This window comes from Hippopotamus amphibius, chromosome 4 (genome assembly GCF_030028045.1).
Source record: "Hippopotamus amphibius kiboko isolate mHipAmp2 chromosome 4, mHipAmp2.hap2, whole genome shotgun sequence".
Lineage (NCBI taxonomy): Eukaryota > Metazoa > Chordata > Mammalia > Artiodactyla > Hippopotamidae > Hippopotamus > Hippopotamus amphibius.
The window spans coordinates 7,060,718-7,077,047 of NC_080189.1; the positions used below are offsets into that span (position 1 = coordinate 7,060,718).

Here is a 16,330-nt window from a genome sequence, read left to right on the forward strand (position 1 = left end):
GGACACAAAACCTTCATCCAATTTATAATGATTAGCCAAATTTTCTGCACTTCACCTGTCAGTGTTTTCAAGGTTTTGTTTTTAGCCCCAGAATCCCTTGTTTAAATAAAACCACTTTCACAAGCTAAATATGTAAAATAATTGGAGACAGAGGGGCTGGGGTTGGAGTGGGAGGGGTAGTTGCTAAACCTACCTGCTCAGCCCTCCCTGACTTCTGGGGGCTGCCCTGAGGGGTCTCTGGGGAGAAAACTGCTTCAAACTGCCCCCTGCCTGGGGCAAGTCCTGTGGACCCTACTTCTCCCTTGTTTCAGTGTTTCCCAGTCTCAATCCAAACTCTGTGTATTTAATTTATCCAGTGACACATTCCATGCTTACTTCGATAGGGCACAGGGTTTAAGTTTATATCTTCCTTCTAGGGTATACATGCACCTCTATCCTCTATAACCTCCCCATACCAGGCAGATGTTCATATCAGGTTATATGGCGAGTCCCTATAACCTCACCCTTGAAATCTAGCGAGCTGACACCCACCAAGAATCCCTGGAAAGCAGAAGGAAATAGCAGCACAGATGTCCAGAAAAGCCCTGTCAGAAGCTGCAAGGATACCAGAAGCTATTTTTACAGCAAACACACTATGGAGGCAAGGGACAATGGGGCCACGTTACAGCCCCCAGACCCTTAGCCACACAACCTGACTGTGGGAGGCTTTGAGGGTCTCCCTCCTCCTGGCTGTCCTGGGCTCCGTGTGTGACGGCCATGGGCCCTAGGTGGCACGTGTGCTTGGCATTCTCAAGGGCAGGCTTCAGGGTATCTCGGTGCTTACTCCAGCACCTGGTACCCGGGTCTGCCCCAGGTGAGGCCTTCAGCTGTTAAATGCACAGGGGAATAAGACACAGGTGAATATGTGCAGGAAAGAGAAACAAGTATACCTCTATTCTCTGTCCAGTTGGCATACAGATAATTTTCCGCAATAAAGCTAATCCAAACCTTTAAAAAATAACATAGAAAATGTATTTTATCATTCCCTCCGATATCTCAGCCCAAATATTAGGTAGAGTCCCCAGGTCACTGCCAGATCCTCTTAACCACAGTCGCAGGGTGGCTGGGGTGATGACAGAAATCCTTCTGGGCTGCCCTGCCCTTTGAAGGCTCGTCACCCAGCTCCTGGATAAGGGGTCCAAGGGCACAGGCAGCAGAGCTAGACTGCAGGGGGATGGGGCAGCTGGCATCTCCGCGGCATCCAGGGAGCCCTCCCACCCTTCTCCCGCTGGCTGAGCTGTCAGATTGCCACTCCTCTGTTTGGACAGGACAGCAGCGACACTCGGCTTCCTCTCATTTTGAATGGCCTCGCTCTGCCGTGCCTTCCTGCCATGTACAGCGGCGGCGGCACACAACACAACATAGCGGCGTCGGGACCCCCTGGGTAAAGTCCTCTCTCAATCCCAGGCTCCCAAACCCTTGAAGACTTCACTGGGGACCCGCAGAGCCCGCCCCGGCTCCCGGGAGACAGCCCTGCCCATCCTCAGCCTCCCTCGCCGAACCCCAGCTCCATCTCTTCTTGAGACTTCATCAACTCCCTCAAAAATCTGGGCCCCACGTCAGCACCTGTGAAATGGCGACAGACAGCGTCCGTCTCCCAGGCGCCCCATAAGCGATGCTGCAGGATGATGGAGTTAGGCCTTAATAAAAAAAAAAAACTATTTTTTAAATAAAAAATTGGGTTTCTATAGATTTATGTATTTACGTTTTAAATACATGTATGTCATTTTGTAAGTTTAATGTATAGCGAGCTGCATTTTTTTTAATTCCTCGGCCGAGCCTCCGCTCCCCAACAGGCCGAACCCGCGGAGCGCGCGCTGGCCGCCCGCCGGGCCCTGGGCCTCGCTCGCGCGCCCGCGCCACGTGGGGCCGCGGCCGGGCCGTGCTGCCCCCTGGCGGCCGGAGCCCGGAGGCCCGGAGGCCGCCGCGCCGCACCTGGCCGCCCGCGGCCGCTCTAGGAACGCGGGGCCTCTCGGTGGTGGCGCGGGGCGGCCGTCGCGCGCCCAGGAAGGGGCTGTGCCCGAAGCCCGGGGTCTGCGGCGCGGGCGCCGCAGCGAGGCACGCCCGGCCTTCCTCCCGAGCGGGCGGCCCCGCGCCGTCGTGGCGCGCCCTGAGGCCTGCCCCCTGGGGCCGAAGCCGCTTTGTCGTTCTCGTTTTCTCGCGCGCCCGGCCGGTCCCGTCGCCGACCCGTCGCGGGGCGCGTTCTTTGTGCAGATCCCGGCGCGGGAAGCCGTGGGGACAGGGGGAGGCCTCGGGGCTCCGCGGAGGGCGGGCGCGCCGACACTGCCCCACCCTGAAGGCCCAGGGCCGCTCCGGGAAGAGCAAAAAGGAAGTCCCAGCGAGCCGCGGGGGCCGAGAAGGAGGGGGCGGCCCCTGGAACTGACCCGAGCCCTGGGGATGCACACCCTTTCCCGCGCGGCACTTCGCTTCCCCCCCTTTTCTCCTGCTCCAGTGGGTTAAGCTAGTGGCAGATGTATTTACACCACGCGGAGGCGGGCCTGGGAAGCGCCCTGACGATGGGCTCGACTTGTTTGTTTGTGTCTTGATACATTTTCAAGCACGTCTGGTTATTTCCAAGAGTTGGAATTGCTCCGTCAAAGGATATGGGCTCTTTTTTTTTTTTTTTAAGGCCTTTGATGCCTGTTAGCAAACCGTGCTCCAGAAGGGCCACCGGCTTACCTCGTTCTCTGTGGGGTGTAGGGGTGGGTACCGGCAGGCTGGGAACTGGGAAGGTGGCCTCTTGTGGGGAGGGCTGGGGGTTGAGAGGCACCCGGCATTTAAGGAGCAGCACTGTGTGAGTGATGCCCAGGCGGGCAGTGTCCGTGTGACAGCGCCCTGGGTCTTACAGTGGGGCTGACTCAGTGGATGTCAGTGCTTCCAGAACATTGGCAGCCAGAGGGATCCTTCGAAAATGCAGGTCACCTCTTGCTCTCGGGCTAAAATCCAAAATCCCATCAGGGCCCACCAGGCTCTGTCCGCCTCTCCAGCCCTATCTTGGGCAGTGTATGTTTCCTAAGGCTGCGTAATAGAGTACCAGAAGCTGCCTGGCTTCACACAACAAATTTATTGGTTAAAAAAGTCCAAAATTGGACTTCCCTGGTGGCACAGTGATTAAGAATCTGCCTGCCATTGCAGGGGACATGGGTTCGAGCCCTGGTCCAGGAAGACCCCACATGCCCCAGAGCAACTAAGCCTGTGTGCCACAGCTACTGAAGCCCTGGTGCGTAGAGCCCGAGCTCCTCAACAAGAGAAGCCATCTTAATGAGAAGCCAACGCACCACAACGAAGAGTAGCCCCCACTCACTGCAGCTAGAGAAAGCCCACGTGCAGCAACAGAGACCCAACACAGCCAATAAATAAAATAGATTTGTTTTTAAAAAGTCCAAAATCAAGGTGGCATTAGCATTGGTTCTTATTGGAGGCTCTGAGGGAGAATCTGTTCCACGCCTCTCTCCTCAGTTCACGGCAGGCAGTTCTTTGTGTCCCTTCGCTAGTGGACGCATCACTCCAAGTCTGCCTCCATCCTCACGTGGTGGTTTCCTTGTGTCTATCTCTGCGTCTCTTCTCTTCCTATAAGGACAACAGCCAGATTAGATTAAGGCCTCACCCTAATTCTGTGAGACCTCATCCTAATTTAACTATCTGCAATGATCCCACTTCCAAAGAGTGCCACATCTGAGGTTTCTGAAAGGACATGGATTTGAGGAGACGCAGTCCAACCCACAAGAGGCTGTCTCCCCCGACTCCAGTGTCCTGGCCTTCTCTCCACTCTTCTGGCTCAGCCTCCACCCCTCCTCCTGGGCCACCCATCTCCACCTCATGTCCCCTCCTCCTGCAAAGTGTTGTGGAAATGTCACTGCCTCCAAGAAGCTCTCACGAACCCCGCAGATGAGGGTCACCCAGCCCTGTTTTACGGGCTCACGACACTCATCAAATGGTATCTGAGGAAGAGCCTAAGTCATAGTGTGTCAGTCTCATGTGTGCCTCCTCTGCGGGAAAGTCACCCCTGTGAGGGCAGGAACCAGGCCACCTGGCTGAACAATAACAAGCCTAGATGCATGGCCACAGAGACTTACAGACTGATGCGGGAAGCCTGTCTCAGTAACACAGGCCAGAGGGGACAGGCCCTGTGTCGAGCCCACTGCAGGGCCCATCAGGGAGGTCTCCAAGGCAGTGGCCCCTGGATACAGCAGGTGACAGACCAGCGTTCAGTGCAGGCTCCACCCTTCCTCCCGACCATGACTTTCAAGGCCCTCCTCTATAAGCTGCCCCTGCCCCACCTCACTGACCCTGCTCACATCTCTGTCCTGTGCTGTCCCTTTGCACAGCTTACCCTCTCCCATCCATCCTGCCAAGCCAGCTCCCTCCTTAGGGCCTTGGCGGTCTCTACCCACAGCCTGGAATGCTCTGCATCCAAATTTTTACACACTGGCTGTTACCATTCAGACTTCAGCTCCAATTGTCACTTCCCTGACCACCCCATCTCATTCCTCCCCCCTCCCCACCACTGCCATCATCTTCCATCACATCCACCTGCTTTATTTTCCTGCAGTATTTTCAGTATCTATGACAGTCTCGTTCATTTGTTTGTCTTCCTATTTGTCACCCTAACCTCTCGGAATACAAGCTCTATGAAGGCACTGTTCACTGCTGAACCCTCAGTGCCAGAATGGAACCTGGAACATAGTGGCTGCTTCCTAAGTGTTTGTTGAATGACTGAATGAAAGTTAACCCCTCCAATCTCTGTTTTTTCTTCTACAAAATGGGGATAATCTGAGCTACTTCATAGGTGAGAATGATGGTACCTACCTCAAAGAGCAGACTAGAAGAGGTACGTGCAGTGCCTCCAACGCAGTAAACACGCAACATAGTGGAGCCATTATCAGTTTCTTAAATTGATACCCAGCCTAACTTGGAGGGGGACAAGATGGCAGATGTGGTGGTAACTCTTACAGATCTCCAGAGGAGATTACAGAGGGTGATTCAACCCTCATGTTCTTTCAGTTATCCAGTCTTAACCACAAAAGGATGGGAGAAGTGTGGTATTGTTAACAGCCCTGAGCTTGGACCAAGAGGTCATGAAATTTAGTGTTTAGAAACTTTCTGAGGCTGTGTTCTCATCTGCAGAATGGAAATAATTATTCCTTATAAAAGCTTAAGTGGGTTATATGTAAGTTATAATGCATATTTCCCAAATTAGCATTCCATTGATTCTTTTTGTCTTAAAGAAATTATTTATTAACTAAATCATAGTAAATGGTGTTGCTTGCAATTACTAGAAGGGAATATGCTTAAGTTTGTAATATTTATTGTTTTTTCTGATTTTGAAGGTAAATAGAGCACAGGCTCAGTAGTTGCGGCACACAGGCTTCATTGCTCTGCAGCATGTGGGATCTTTCCTAGCAAGGAATCAAACCCACATCCCCTGCATTGGCAGGCAGAGTCTTAACCACTGCACCACCAGGGAAGCCCCAAACAATACACATTTAAAGGCATTGGCAAGAGAAACAATGATGCCAGCAGGTCCAATGACTTGGGCATCCCAGCAGGCAGGTCTGCTTCCTGAAAAGCCAGGGAAATAGGGGAAGGAGGCCCACAAAAAGGGACTGGTCTTTTGGGGATGTGGCCTAAGAAGGGTATTTGACTATAGATTAAGAGGTCCCGATTTGGATTCAGAGGTGCTTTTTCTAGGTCCTTAAAAAGATGGGGTTTTTTTGCATTTCTAAGTAGTTTATGAAAATAATACATTACTGAAAATATTTATTTTTACATTTGAAATAATGCTGTCATTTAACACAGAATCCTCTGGCTTTAAAAGATACCAGTGTCCTTGTCACTCACTCAACTGAGCTGCCCCCACCTCCCTGCATTAGTGTTTTTTAAAACTTTTTAAGCCTCCTTAGGAGGTTCTAGCACGGTCAGGATTGAGAACCATGACTTAAGGTATATGTCACATTTTCTTGTGAATTATATGAAACATTTAAATAGCTTGCGGGATCTTGGTTCCCCAACCAGGGATCGGACTCACACCCCCCTGCAGTGGAAGGGTGGAGTCCTAACCAGGGGACCAGCAGGGGAGTCCCAGTAGTTTTTGATCACTGAGACATGGCATACTTCACTTAACTACCTCTCTAGTATTAGGCATGTCAGTTTCTATTTGTTTAAATATTTAAAATAACACTTAAGAGGACATATATCTTTGAGCCAACATTGGTTCATATTTCAGGCGTTTTCTAAGGATGGATTCCTAGAAATGGAATTGCTACCAAGTCAAAGGGAATTAATTATTTTAACTAATCTCTGGTTTTTCACTGCCCTTCCCCTCAAGAAAGATTGTACCAATTTACAGTCCCAGTTTACAGTACCAGTATGGTAATTACTGTTTTAATTTTTCCCTAATTTGAGAGATGAAAAATGTTATAATTTGCATTTCTTTGGTCTTACTAAGATTTACCCTGATTGACTGAGATTGAGCACATCTCTGATGGCCTGAGTGGGCCCCTTACATATTAAAGATATTTATTCGTAATATTTTGTTGGTCATAAATGATGGAAATACTTTCCCAACTTGCTATTAGCTTTTTGATTTTGTTCATATTCTAAGCTCTTAATATTTATGTAGCCAAAACTATTGATATTTTCTGTTGGGATTTCTTCCATGCCTTCCCTGCTGTTCAGAAATTAGTTAGATATTCACTTATATTCTCTTATACTTTATGTTTGGTTTTGTTATACACAGTGCTGTCATCCGCTTGGACTGTATTTTGATATACGAAAAGAAGTTTAGTTGCTACTTTAATTATTTTTCCCAATGGGCCAATTAAACGCTCCCACCTTGATTTATGTATATAACCTTTCCTTTCCCGTCTAAATCGCCGTGGTGAAGCGTGTGGACTCCAGCGCCAGGCGGCCTGAGTTTGCAGCCCAGCTGACTAATCTCGTCTCCTTGGACAGCTTACTTCGCATCCCGGCTCCTCGGGTTCCTCCGCTGTGCACCCGGGGAACCGGGCTGCCGATCACAGCCCGGTCTCAGAGGCTTGTTGTGGACGTCCTCACTGCTCAGTAGGCACTCGCGAGGGTCTCTTATCACGCTGGTATATATACTCTGGTGTTTTCCCGGGTTTGGAGGTCAGGTGTTCTGTCCTTGCGCTGTTTCAGATGTTCTAATATTTACAAGGGAAAAGTCCTCCAGTGTCGCCCCTGTTATTTTCGTAGTTTTCTTAGCTTCCGACACCTATTTCATTTTTGGAAATAAATGGTTTATCTTTTATTTACTAGGCCTGGTCTTCCCTTTCCCTCTCAAGGAAGGAGTCTGAAAAGGGGACTGCTTGATGTAGCTGCAGGACCAGCCGAGGTCTGGGCGGTTAGGAGAGCAGAGCCCTGAGAGGCATCCGCGCGGTGGGAGAGGAAAGAGAAAGACGGGCGGCGAATAAGAGGAGGACGACGGGACCGATGGACCGAAAAGGGCAAGTAGAGCAGGATGAACGGACCTTGGCGTGGTGAGAGGTCTCCGGGCGGCCTGGGTTTTCTCCAGGTAAGGAGGGGTCCCTGAACCTCTGTCATCTCCAGCTGTGGGCAGAAGACTGGGACCAAGTCAATTGTCCCACCGAACCTGGGAAGGAAAATCGGTTGGAGTTCAGAGCAGGAAGGCCTGTCTAGAGCCCAGGGCAGAGGCTGGGCCTGTGGTATGCAGGGCTTGGGTGTGGCTAAAGGAGTATAAAGGTATGAGTTGAGACATGTAAGTCAGCTCAGGGGGTGTAGCTCAGGGGTAGAGCATTTGACTGCAGATCAAGAGGTCCCCGGTTCAAATCCGGGTGCCCCCTGTCTGGGTTCCGTTTTGGAATTTTCAGACTCAAGCGAGCCTGATACGGTAGTCTTCCTTCCTTGGGTCCCTGTAGTTCCACCATCCCTTCCACACTGATAACAACACCCACCAACTCTTTCCCATCTGGAGGGAGATTTCTTCGTGTGTTCACGTTACTTCCTCTTCATAGGAGGCATGTAAGATCAGGATTTTCATCAACTGTCCCAATTCTGGGGTCATAGGCAACCCCTCCACCCCACTAGCCAGGTTGGTCTTGCCAAGTCCAAGGTCTACACCAGCACACCCCCCAGAAACAGAATGCAAGCTATATATCTGAATTTACATTTGCCAGCAGCCACATTACATATTTAAAGTAAAAAGGGGGAGATGGGTGAAGGGGGTCAAAAGGTACAAACTTCCAGTTATATGAGAAATAAGTCCTGGGACGTGATATCAGTACAGCACGGTGACCATAGTTCACAATATTTTTTTGTATATTTGGAAGTTGCTAAGAGAGTGGATCTTAAAAGTTCTCATCACAAGGGGGAAAATGTCACTATGTGAGGTGATGGAAGTTAACTAGACTCATTGCAGCGATCATTTCTTGATACATATATCAACTCATTATGTTGTACACCTTTAAAACAATATTATGTGTCAATTATATCTCATTAAAACTGGAAAAATGTTTTAATAAAGTAAAAAGGCATCAGTGAAACCAATTTCCATATTTTTAAACCCAGTGTATCCAAAACATTTTCATTTCAACATGTGATCAATATAAAAATTTATAAATGAGATACTTACATTTTATGGGATTTTTGGACTAAGGCTTTGCAATCTGGCTGCAGTTTTAAGGCACCTGCCCATCCGAGCCAGCCACCTGTGAATGGTGGAGAGCTCTGCAGTGTGGGAAGCCTCACTGGCTTCTTGCAGTTTTCAAGGAAATTTGGGGGGGGGGGGGGCATCCTGGTCAGGGTCCCAGGAGGCTCCTCTTGCTCCCCAGAGTGTGGTGGATGGAAAGAGCCCCAGGGAGGAGTCGGAAGTCGGGGTTCTGGTCCCAGCTCTGCCATCACCCCACCTTCCTCACCAGCACAAGGAGTGTTAGCCAGGAGTAGGGAGGGATGCTCCACATAGGACAGGACAAGACCGGGGTCCGTGGATGGCTCTGGGGAGGCGGAGGAAACTCACAGATTTCCAGGCCCCTGGACAGCCACTTTCAATTGACTTTTTTCTGTAGACCAAAATACGTTTGATGAAAATACTTCTGATGTAGGTGCTGAAGTAACTGGTAAGCTTAAAGTACGCCAGTTGAAAAGCACTCTCAGGGACTTCCCTGGTGGTCCAGTGGTCAGGACTCTGTGCTTCCACTGTAGTGAAGCATAGGTTTAATCCCTGGTCAGGAAATTAAAAAGCTCTTAAAAAAGTATTCTTAGTTGTGGGTTTTTTTTTGTTTGTTTTTTTTTGGTTTGTTCATTTGTTTTTGGTTTTTTGTATTGCAACATATAAACATTTTAGCCCCAGAATTTTCACCGGTATTGTCTTTTTGCTTCCATGCAAAGTACGTTTCTTCCACAAAAATATTTATAAGACAAAGCTCTTGAAATGAGTATAATTCTTTTGAATATTTCACCAAATTTAGATGCTGCAAAATCATAAGCTTTGCAAATTTCATTTCCTTCAGGTACAGCATGTGAATTATCCAATTTAAATGAGAAGCTTCAGCCAAAGATTCCTTAAAGATATTGCAAAGGCAATTTTAGAAATTCAGAGTTAAATCTTGTACACCACGTGAACTTTCATTGTTTAATTTGTTCAGTTTCTCTCTTGTTTTTGCAGGAATACATTTCAATATCTTCCTCTTTGCAAATTTTGTTTTCATGCATTGCAACTCTCTAAAGCTTTCAAAAGCTGAAATTTTGGGGCACACCATTTGTTGAAAACTTTGATTAAAGATTTCCAACAGGTTTGTGCAAAACACAACAACAATTTTTGGTGCGCGTTTTTACAAAAAAAAGTTTAATACCAATACCATTGCAGGACACTTAGGTTAATTCACAAAGTAGTTCTTCAAAGGCTCAAACATTTCTAAAATCTTAGTGGTATTGGGGCCAGATGTGTCTAAGAAACTGATTACATTGGCATACCTACAAAATAGTTCTACTCAGTAGCTATTTGTACTTTCATATACATACTGCCATCATGAAATATTTCCTTGTATTAAATCTGTTGTGTCGCAAAAATAAATTAGTTTTGTTGTTGTTGTTGTTTTTATATTTAAATATATATATATCTTTTTTTAAAAATTTTATTTATTTATTTATTATTTTTTGGGGGGTACACCAAGTTCAATCAACTGTTTTTATACACATATCCCCGTATTCCCTCCCTTCCTTGACCCCCCACCTCGAGTCCCCCCCCCCCCCGCCCCAAATAAATTCGTTTTTAAAAAACTTTTTCAAAAACCAATTCAGGGCTTCCCTAGTGGTGCAGTGGTTAAGAATCTACCTGCCACTGCAGGGGACATAGGTTCAAGCCCTCTCCAAGAAGATCCCACATGTCTCGGAGCTTCTAAGCCCACACGCCACAACTGTTGAGTCTGCTCTCTAGAGCCTGTGAGCCACAACTATTGAGCCCATGTGCCACAACTACTGAAGCCTGCGCCTGTGCTCAGCAAAATGAGAAGCCTGTGCACTGCAACAGAGTAGTCCCGCTCTCCGCACCTAGAGAAAGCCCGTGCCCAGCAACGAAGATGCAACACAGCCAGTAAATAAATAAATAAATAAATTTATTTAAAAAAAAAATTCAGCTTTTATATGAATTGGTAGAATGTCACAGCCTGTTTGGATGCACTTGTGAATTACATGTGCACCACAGTGCCAATGACATTTCTGCTTAATTTGCTTAGAACTTACTGGCGGTTTCCTTCCTAAGAACACTGTTTATATTACAATGCTGTGCTCCAAAAATTGCATTCTTGTATAATTATTGCAAAAACAAAGAGTTCTAACTTCTATTGAATTCCTAAATGGAGTTTATAACAGCCTTCACAATAAATCAGGTATTTCACCCTGGAGAAAATGAACTTTCAGAGCTTCACTTTGATTCCATGAGCTGGATGCTGGGACAACAGACCTGAGAGCAGGACTGTCCCCAGGGACAGACTTATGGGGCCCTACCTAACGAGACTTTAGTTCCTCAGCTTTCCAACCTGTATTCCCTGGGATGGGTGTTCCTTAGAAAGGCTCCTCTCGCTGGCTGGTGGAGATTTTGGACAGCAGGGAGGAGAAAGTGAGGGGAGGACGGCCATGCTCCTGGGGAGTCCTGAGGTTTAGATTCTGGAGCAGAAATCGAAATCTTTGAGGCCTGGTCTCTTGTAGGCAGCCCAAACGTGGCCGTGCATGAAAGGGGAACAACAGATCAGTGCTTCTCAGTGGTTCCTGAGTTTGCCTAAGACTCTTTAAAAGTTTCTATTCATACTTTAATAACAATCTTAACCGTTTAGATATAGGCACACTATGGCTGGTTTGCATGGCCATCTTATACTCTAGAGCCCAGTGCTGACATGTCCCTGGGTTTATGATCACGTTGTCACCATGCTGTGCTGTAATACTGGGATGACAGAAGAACAGAGGTCGACTTTGAAAGCAGCTCTTTTGCCCTATTCCTGTTCGTCCACATCTGTCCCCCTCCAGCCTTGAAAGAACTTAATTACAGGGATGAGATCATGAGGCAGTTTAACCTACTCCTGACTCTGCTCTCCTGAATACACGCCATGCCTCGTCTCACCTGTCGATTCTTCTCCTGGATTAAAAGAAGTAAGAATGAAGAATTAAGTGGTTAAAAATGACTGGCTCCCCACCCCCAACAGCCCCCTAGTAGTCCTGCAGGCAGATCACACTGGCTACTCTCTGGAGAGAGAGTCAGCCAGTCTGCACAGCATGGAGAAGGATGCAGAACCCAACCTCCTGCCTCAATGATTCACTGAGATTCTTGTCCCCCATTTTTCCCTTTAAAAACGGTCATGGCTGAGCCGAGCCTTCGGAGTTGGTCTCTGGACATGAGTCCACCTTCTCCCCAGATTGCTGGCTTTTCTGATTAAAGCATCTTTCCTTTCTACTGCCACTCATCTCTCAATTATTGACTTTTGAGCAGCGAGCAACCAACCCTGAGTCTGGTAACAACTTCAGCCTACGAGAGATGGATTTGGGCCACGAGAGGCCATCACTGGGTGTGTTAGCAGAGGCAGTTAGCAGAGGAGTTGGGGGACGGCTGGGTCTCCAGGCATGAGCAGCTTCACAAGCACATTTCAAAGAGCCTCTTCTAGCAAAACAATTTCATCTGAATTGCTATTAACTTGAATGCTATTAGGTTTGTGATTTTGTTTGTATTGATTTCTGAAATTGTTTTGTCTTAATAGTGTATAAAACTGCAAGTACGAAGCATTTACATCTAGTTTTGTGTACACACTCCTTTACAGGTATAAGCAGTACAAGCAGTACAATAAACTAAAATTAAGTTAACCCTGGGGCACTGAGAGAAAATGTTCCCTTTCAAAGGTGAACACACAACAAGAAACCCGTAAAATGGTAACGTAGTGGCTGGGAAACAGAGATGGAATGGAGTCTTGATTTTTCTCTGGTTGCTATTTTGTACATTTTCAATTCTGTGCAGGGCGAAAGCATTACTCATACAAAAGCTAATTCATTCAGAAACTTAGCAAACCTCAGTTTAAGCAATCTGACCTCCAGAAGCCTGTGGTGGGGCCTCTCAAGGCACTGGGTTAGGCCCCCTCCCTAAAAAACCCATTATAATAGGGGAAGGGTTTGCAGGGAGGTGGAGGAGAGGGACTGCTGGGGTCACAGGGCAGGGAGAAGGCTTTGCTCTGAGGCAGCAAGGCCCTGAGACCCACCCTCAAGGGCAGCTGCGTCGAGGCAGGATAAAGTGGTGGGCCTTTAACTCTAATTCTGTCACTTACAGGATTTGTGATTTGGGACAAGTTGCTTCAATCCCTTGTGTCATTGTCACCCATGATAAGGGTGGTGGTGGAGACAGCACTACCACAATAATTTTTTAAATTAATTAATTAATTAATTAATTACTTTATGGGCTGTGTTGGGTCTTTTTTGCTGTGCGCGGGCTTTCTATTTAGTTGTGGTGAGTGGGGGCTCGTCTTCATTGTGATGCGCGGGCTCCTCATTGCCGTGGCTTCTCTTGTTGCGGAGCACAGGCTCTAGGCGCGTGGGCTTCAGTAGCTGCAGTACATGGGCTCAATAGTTGTGGTTCATGAGCTCTAAAGCGCAGGCTCAATAGTTGTGGTGCACGGATTTAGTGGCTCCACAGCATGTGGGATCTTCCTGGAGCAGGGATCGAACCTGTGTCCCCTGCGTTGGCAGGCAGATTCTCAACCACTGCGCCACCTAGGAAGCCTCACAATAATTTTTTTAACTATATACAGTATATGAACATCTTAGAACAGTTTATCTAGCACATTATAACTGCTCAATAAACTCAGGTCTTAAAATTATCACAGGTGTCTTTGGTGTGACTACCAAAGTGTGAAGTTCTGAGGATACATGGTAACTATCCCAGCAGGGGGTATAGCTCAGGGGTAGAGCATTTGACTGCAGATCAAGAGGTCCCTGGTTCAAATCCGGGTGCCCCCTATAATTATCCCAAACTTCCCTTTAGTAGGAATTATCGCAAATTTCCCTTTGCTGGGGCTCCTGGTAATGTATCCCCTCCTGTGTAACTAGCAAGGATGATAATGTGGGAACTTTCCCTCATTACTGCCTGGAATTATCCAGGGAATTATCCAACCCCCTTACTTTAGGCTGCATTGCTCATAGGACCGGGGGCCGGTTTCCAGGTAAGCGATGCCATTATGCAAAATTAAATTAGATGAAAAAAGCAACATACCATAGCATAGGTATGTTATGCTACCATTTGTGTTTATAAATAAATTCAGGGAGAGACTGTGCATTCCTTACTGACATGCGCAGACTATCTGTGGAAGAGAACATGAGAAACTGTTAACATGGGTTCCCCAGGGACGCTAACAGAGAGTCTTGTTAGATGAGAGAGGGAGAATTTTTACAGCATCCTTTTTTTCTTCATTTTATTCTTTACACTTATGTATTTATTCTTAAGATTTTATGTTTTTAAAGTTTCAGGTTCTCAGAAAAATTGAGAGGAAGGTACAGAGATTTCCCATATATCCCCTGCCCCTACATAGGCGTAACGCCCACCCCACCCCCGGCCCCATTATCAACCTCACCCACCAGAGTGGTACGTTTGTTACAACAGATGAACATACAGTGATGTGTCATAATCACCAAAGTCCACTGCTTACATTAGGGTTCACTCTTGGTGTTCTACATTCTATGCGTTTGGACACGTGTACCCATCATTATAGTATCATATAGAGTATTTTCATTGACCCCCAAATCCTCTGTGCTATGCCTATATATCTCTTTCTGTTCCCCGAACCCTTGGCAACCACTTATTTTTTTTTACTGTCTCCATAGTTTTGCCTTTTCCAGAATGTCATACAGTATGGGGCCTTCAGATTGGCTTCTTTTGCTTAGTAATATGCCTTTAAGTTTCCCCCATGTCTTTTCTTGGCTTGAGAGCTCATTTCTTTTTAGTGTTGAATAATAGCCCATTGCCCGATGTACCACAATTCATTTATCCATTCACCTACTGAAGGACTTCTTGGTTGCTTCCAACTGCATACTTTTTCGGACCTTTTGAACATTGCATCTTATGAATTCTGTGAGTTCTGTATTTATCTTTTTAAAATACAATTTAAAATTTAAAATTAATCCAATTCAATGAGCTCCCACCCACTGAGATTGGTGGGGAGCCCAGCACGGGTAGTTTGAACATCCTCCCCTTCCCTGCTGTGTTTTGCCCAAATCCAGTGTCTCCGCAGCCTGCCGCTGGGCGCGGAGGCCCATTCCTAGCCCAGGTCTGCTCAGGCCATTTTGAGCAAGCAGCTTCCCCAGGGCTCCACTTTCTCAGGGCCAAACCCAGGACCTTTGCCAAGGCCCTTCCTGGTTCTGCCGGAGTTCACCCCAAAGACTCTGTGTGCTGTTGGAAGTCAACCTCCTCCGACTGTCCCTCCACACCCCCGGAGGCTCCAACCAACCGTCCTCCGTGAGGACCCCCTCCCTGCACCGTGCATCAGGCCTTTGATCCCTTCCACCACGACGGGCCTTGATGTCTATTTAAAGGCATCTCCTGAGCAGCCCACCCAGCCTGGCAATTTCATTTTGTCTGTATACACACACACACACACACACACACATACATGTTCACACTCACGCCATAAATAAAACAAGGAAATTCTCAAAGACTACTGGAGCCCTCGCTGTCAAATTTAGAGGCTGCTCAGCCATCGATTCATTATTCTGAAAACTTGTAAATAAAGCGAAAGAATCAATCATTTGTTCTGCATCTTCTATATTAACTGTGCATATATTCCAACAGAACCAAATCGTTGATAAATAAAAGCCTTCCTTATACAAGAAGCTCAAGCTAATAGAGGTAGAGAATTTGAACAAAACACATTTGCAACTCCTGACAAGGAAATGGACATAAGTAAGTATCACCAATGCCTGCCAAGACTATGAGATCTATGTTTGACGGGGAAATTCATAATGAGGTTAACAACATCTCAACGCACCAGTTAATCTTTTTTTTTTTAATAAATTTATTTATTTATTGGCTGCGTTGGGTCTTCGTTGTGGTGCGTGGGCTTCTCACTGCCGTGACTTCTCGTTGTGGAACACGTGGCACACGGGCTTAGTTGCTCTGTGGTATGTCGGATGTTCCCCGACCAGGGCTTTAACCCGTGCCCCCTGCATTGGCAGGCAGATTCCCAACCGCTGAGCCACCAGGGAAGCCCCCACACCAGTTAATCTTTTTTTTTTCTTTTTTAAAGAACTTTTATTGAGATAGTTAACATACAAAAAAACTGCATGTATTTAGAGTGTACAATTTGGTGTTTTTTTTCTTATTAGTAATGTATAGATGGCAATCCCAATCTCCCAATTCACTCCCCCCCAACCGTCCCTGCTTTCCCCATTTGGTGTCCATATGTTTGTTCTCTACATCTGGGTCTCTATTTCTGCCTTGCAAACGGTTGATTTGTACCATTTTTCTATAGTCCGCATATATGTGTTAATATATGATATTTGCTTTTCTCTTTCTGACTAACTTCAGTCTGTATGACAGTCTCTAGGTCCATCCGTGTCTCTACAAATGTCCCAGTTTCATTCATTCATTTTTACAGCTAAGTAATATTCCACTGTATATATGTACCACATCTTTTTTATCCATTCATCTGTTGATGGACATTTAGGTTGCTTCCATGTCCTGGCTACTGTAAATAGTGCTGCAATGAACAATGGAGTGCATGTGTCTTTCTGAATTATGGTGTTCTCTGGGTATATGCCCAGCAGTGGGATTGCTGGGTCATATGGT

The 16,330-nt window shown here is 46.8% G+C and overlaps 1 long non-coding RNA gene and 2 other non-coding genes across 3 annotated transcripts; 2 read left to right on the plus strand and 1 right to left on the minus strand.

Annotated features, from left to right (window-relative positions):
* Nucleotides 1-3,430: 3,430 nt before the first annotated feature.
* LOC130852162 (uncharacterized) lies at nt 3,431-7,676 on the minus strand. The gene is made up of 3 exons (XR_009053304.1): nt 7,530-7,676; nt 6,999-7,273; nt 3,431-3,609 (listed from the first exon to the last, which is right to left on the minus strand). It is a non-coding gene; the product is annotated as an uncharacterized LOC130852162 (long non-coding RNA).
* Nucleotides 7,677-7,790: 114 nt separating this feature from the next.
* Nucleotides 7,791-7,862, plus strand: TRNAC-GCA (transfer RNA cysteine (anticodon GCA)). The gene has a single exon. It is a non-coding gene; the product is annotated as a tRNA-Cys (tRNA).
* A 5,575-nt stretch (nt 7,863-13,437) lies between these two features.
* On the plus strand, nt 13,438-13,509 carry TRNAC-GCA (transfer RNA cysteine (anticodon GCA)). The gene has a single exon. It is a non-coding gene; the product is annotated as a tRNA-Cys (tRNA).
* Nucleotides 13,510-16,330: the final 2,821 nt, after the last annotated feature.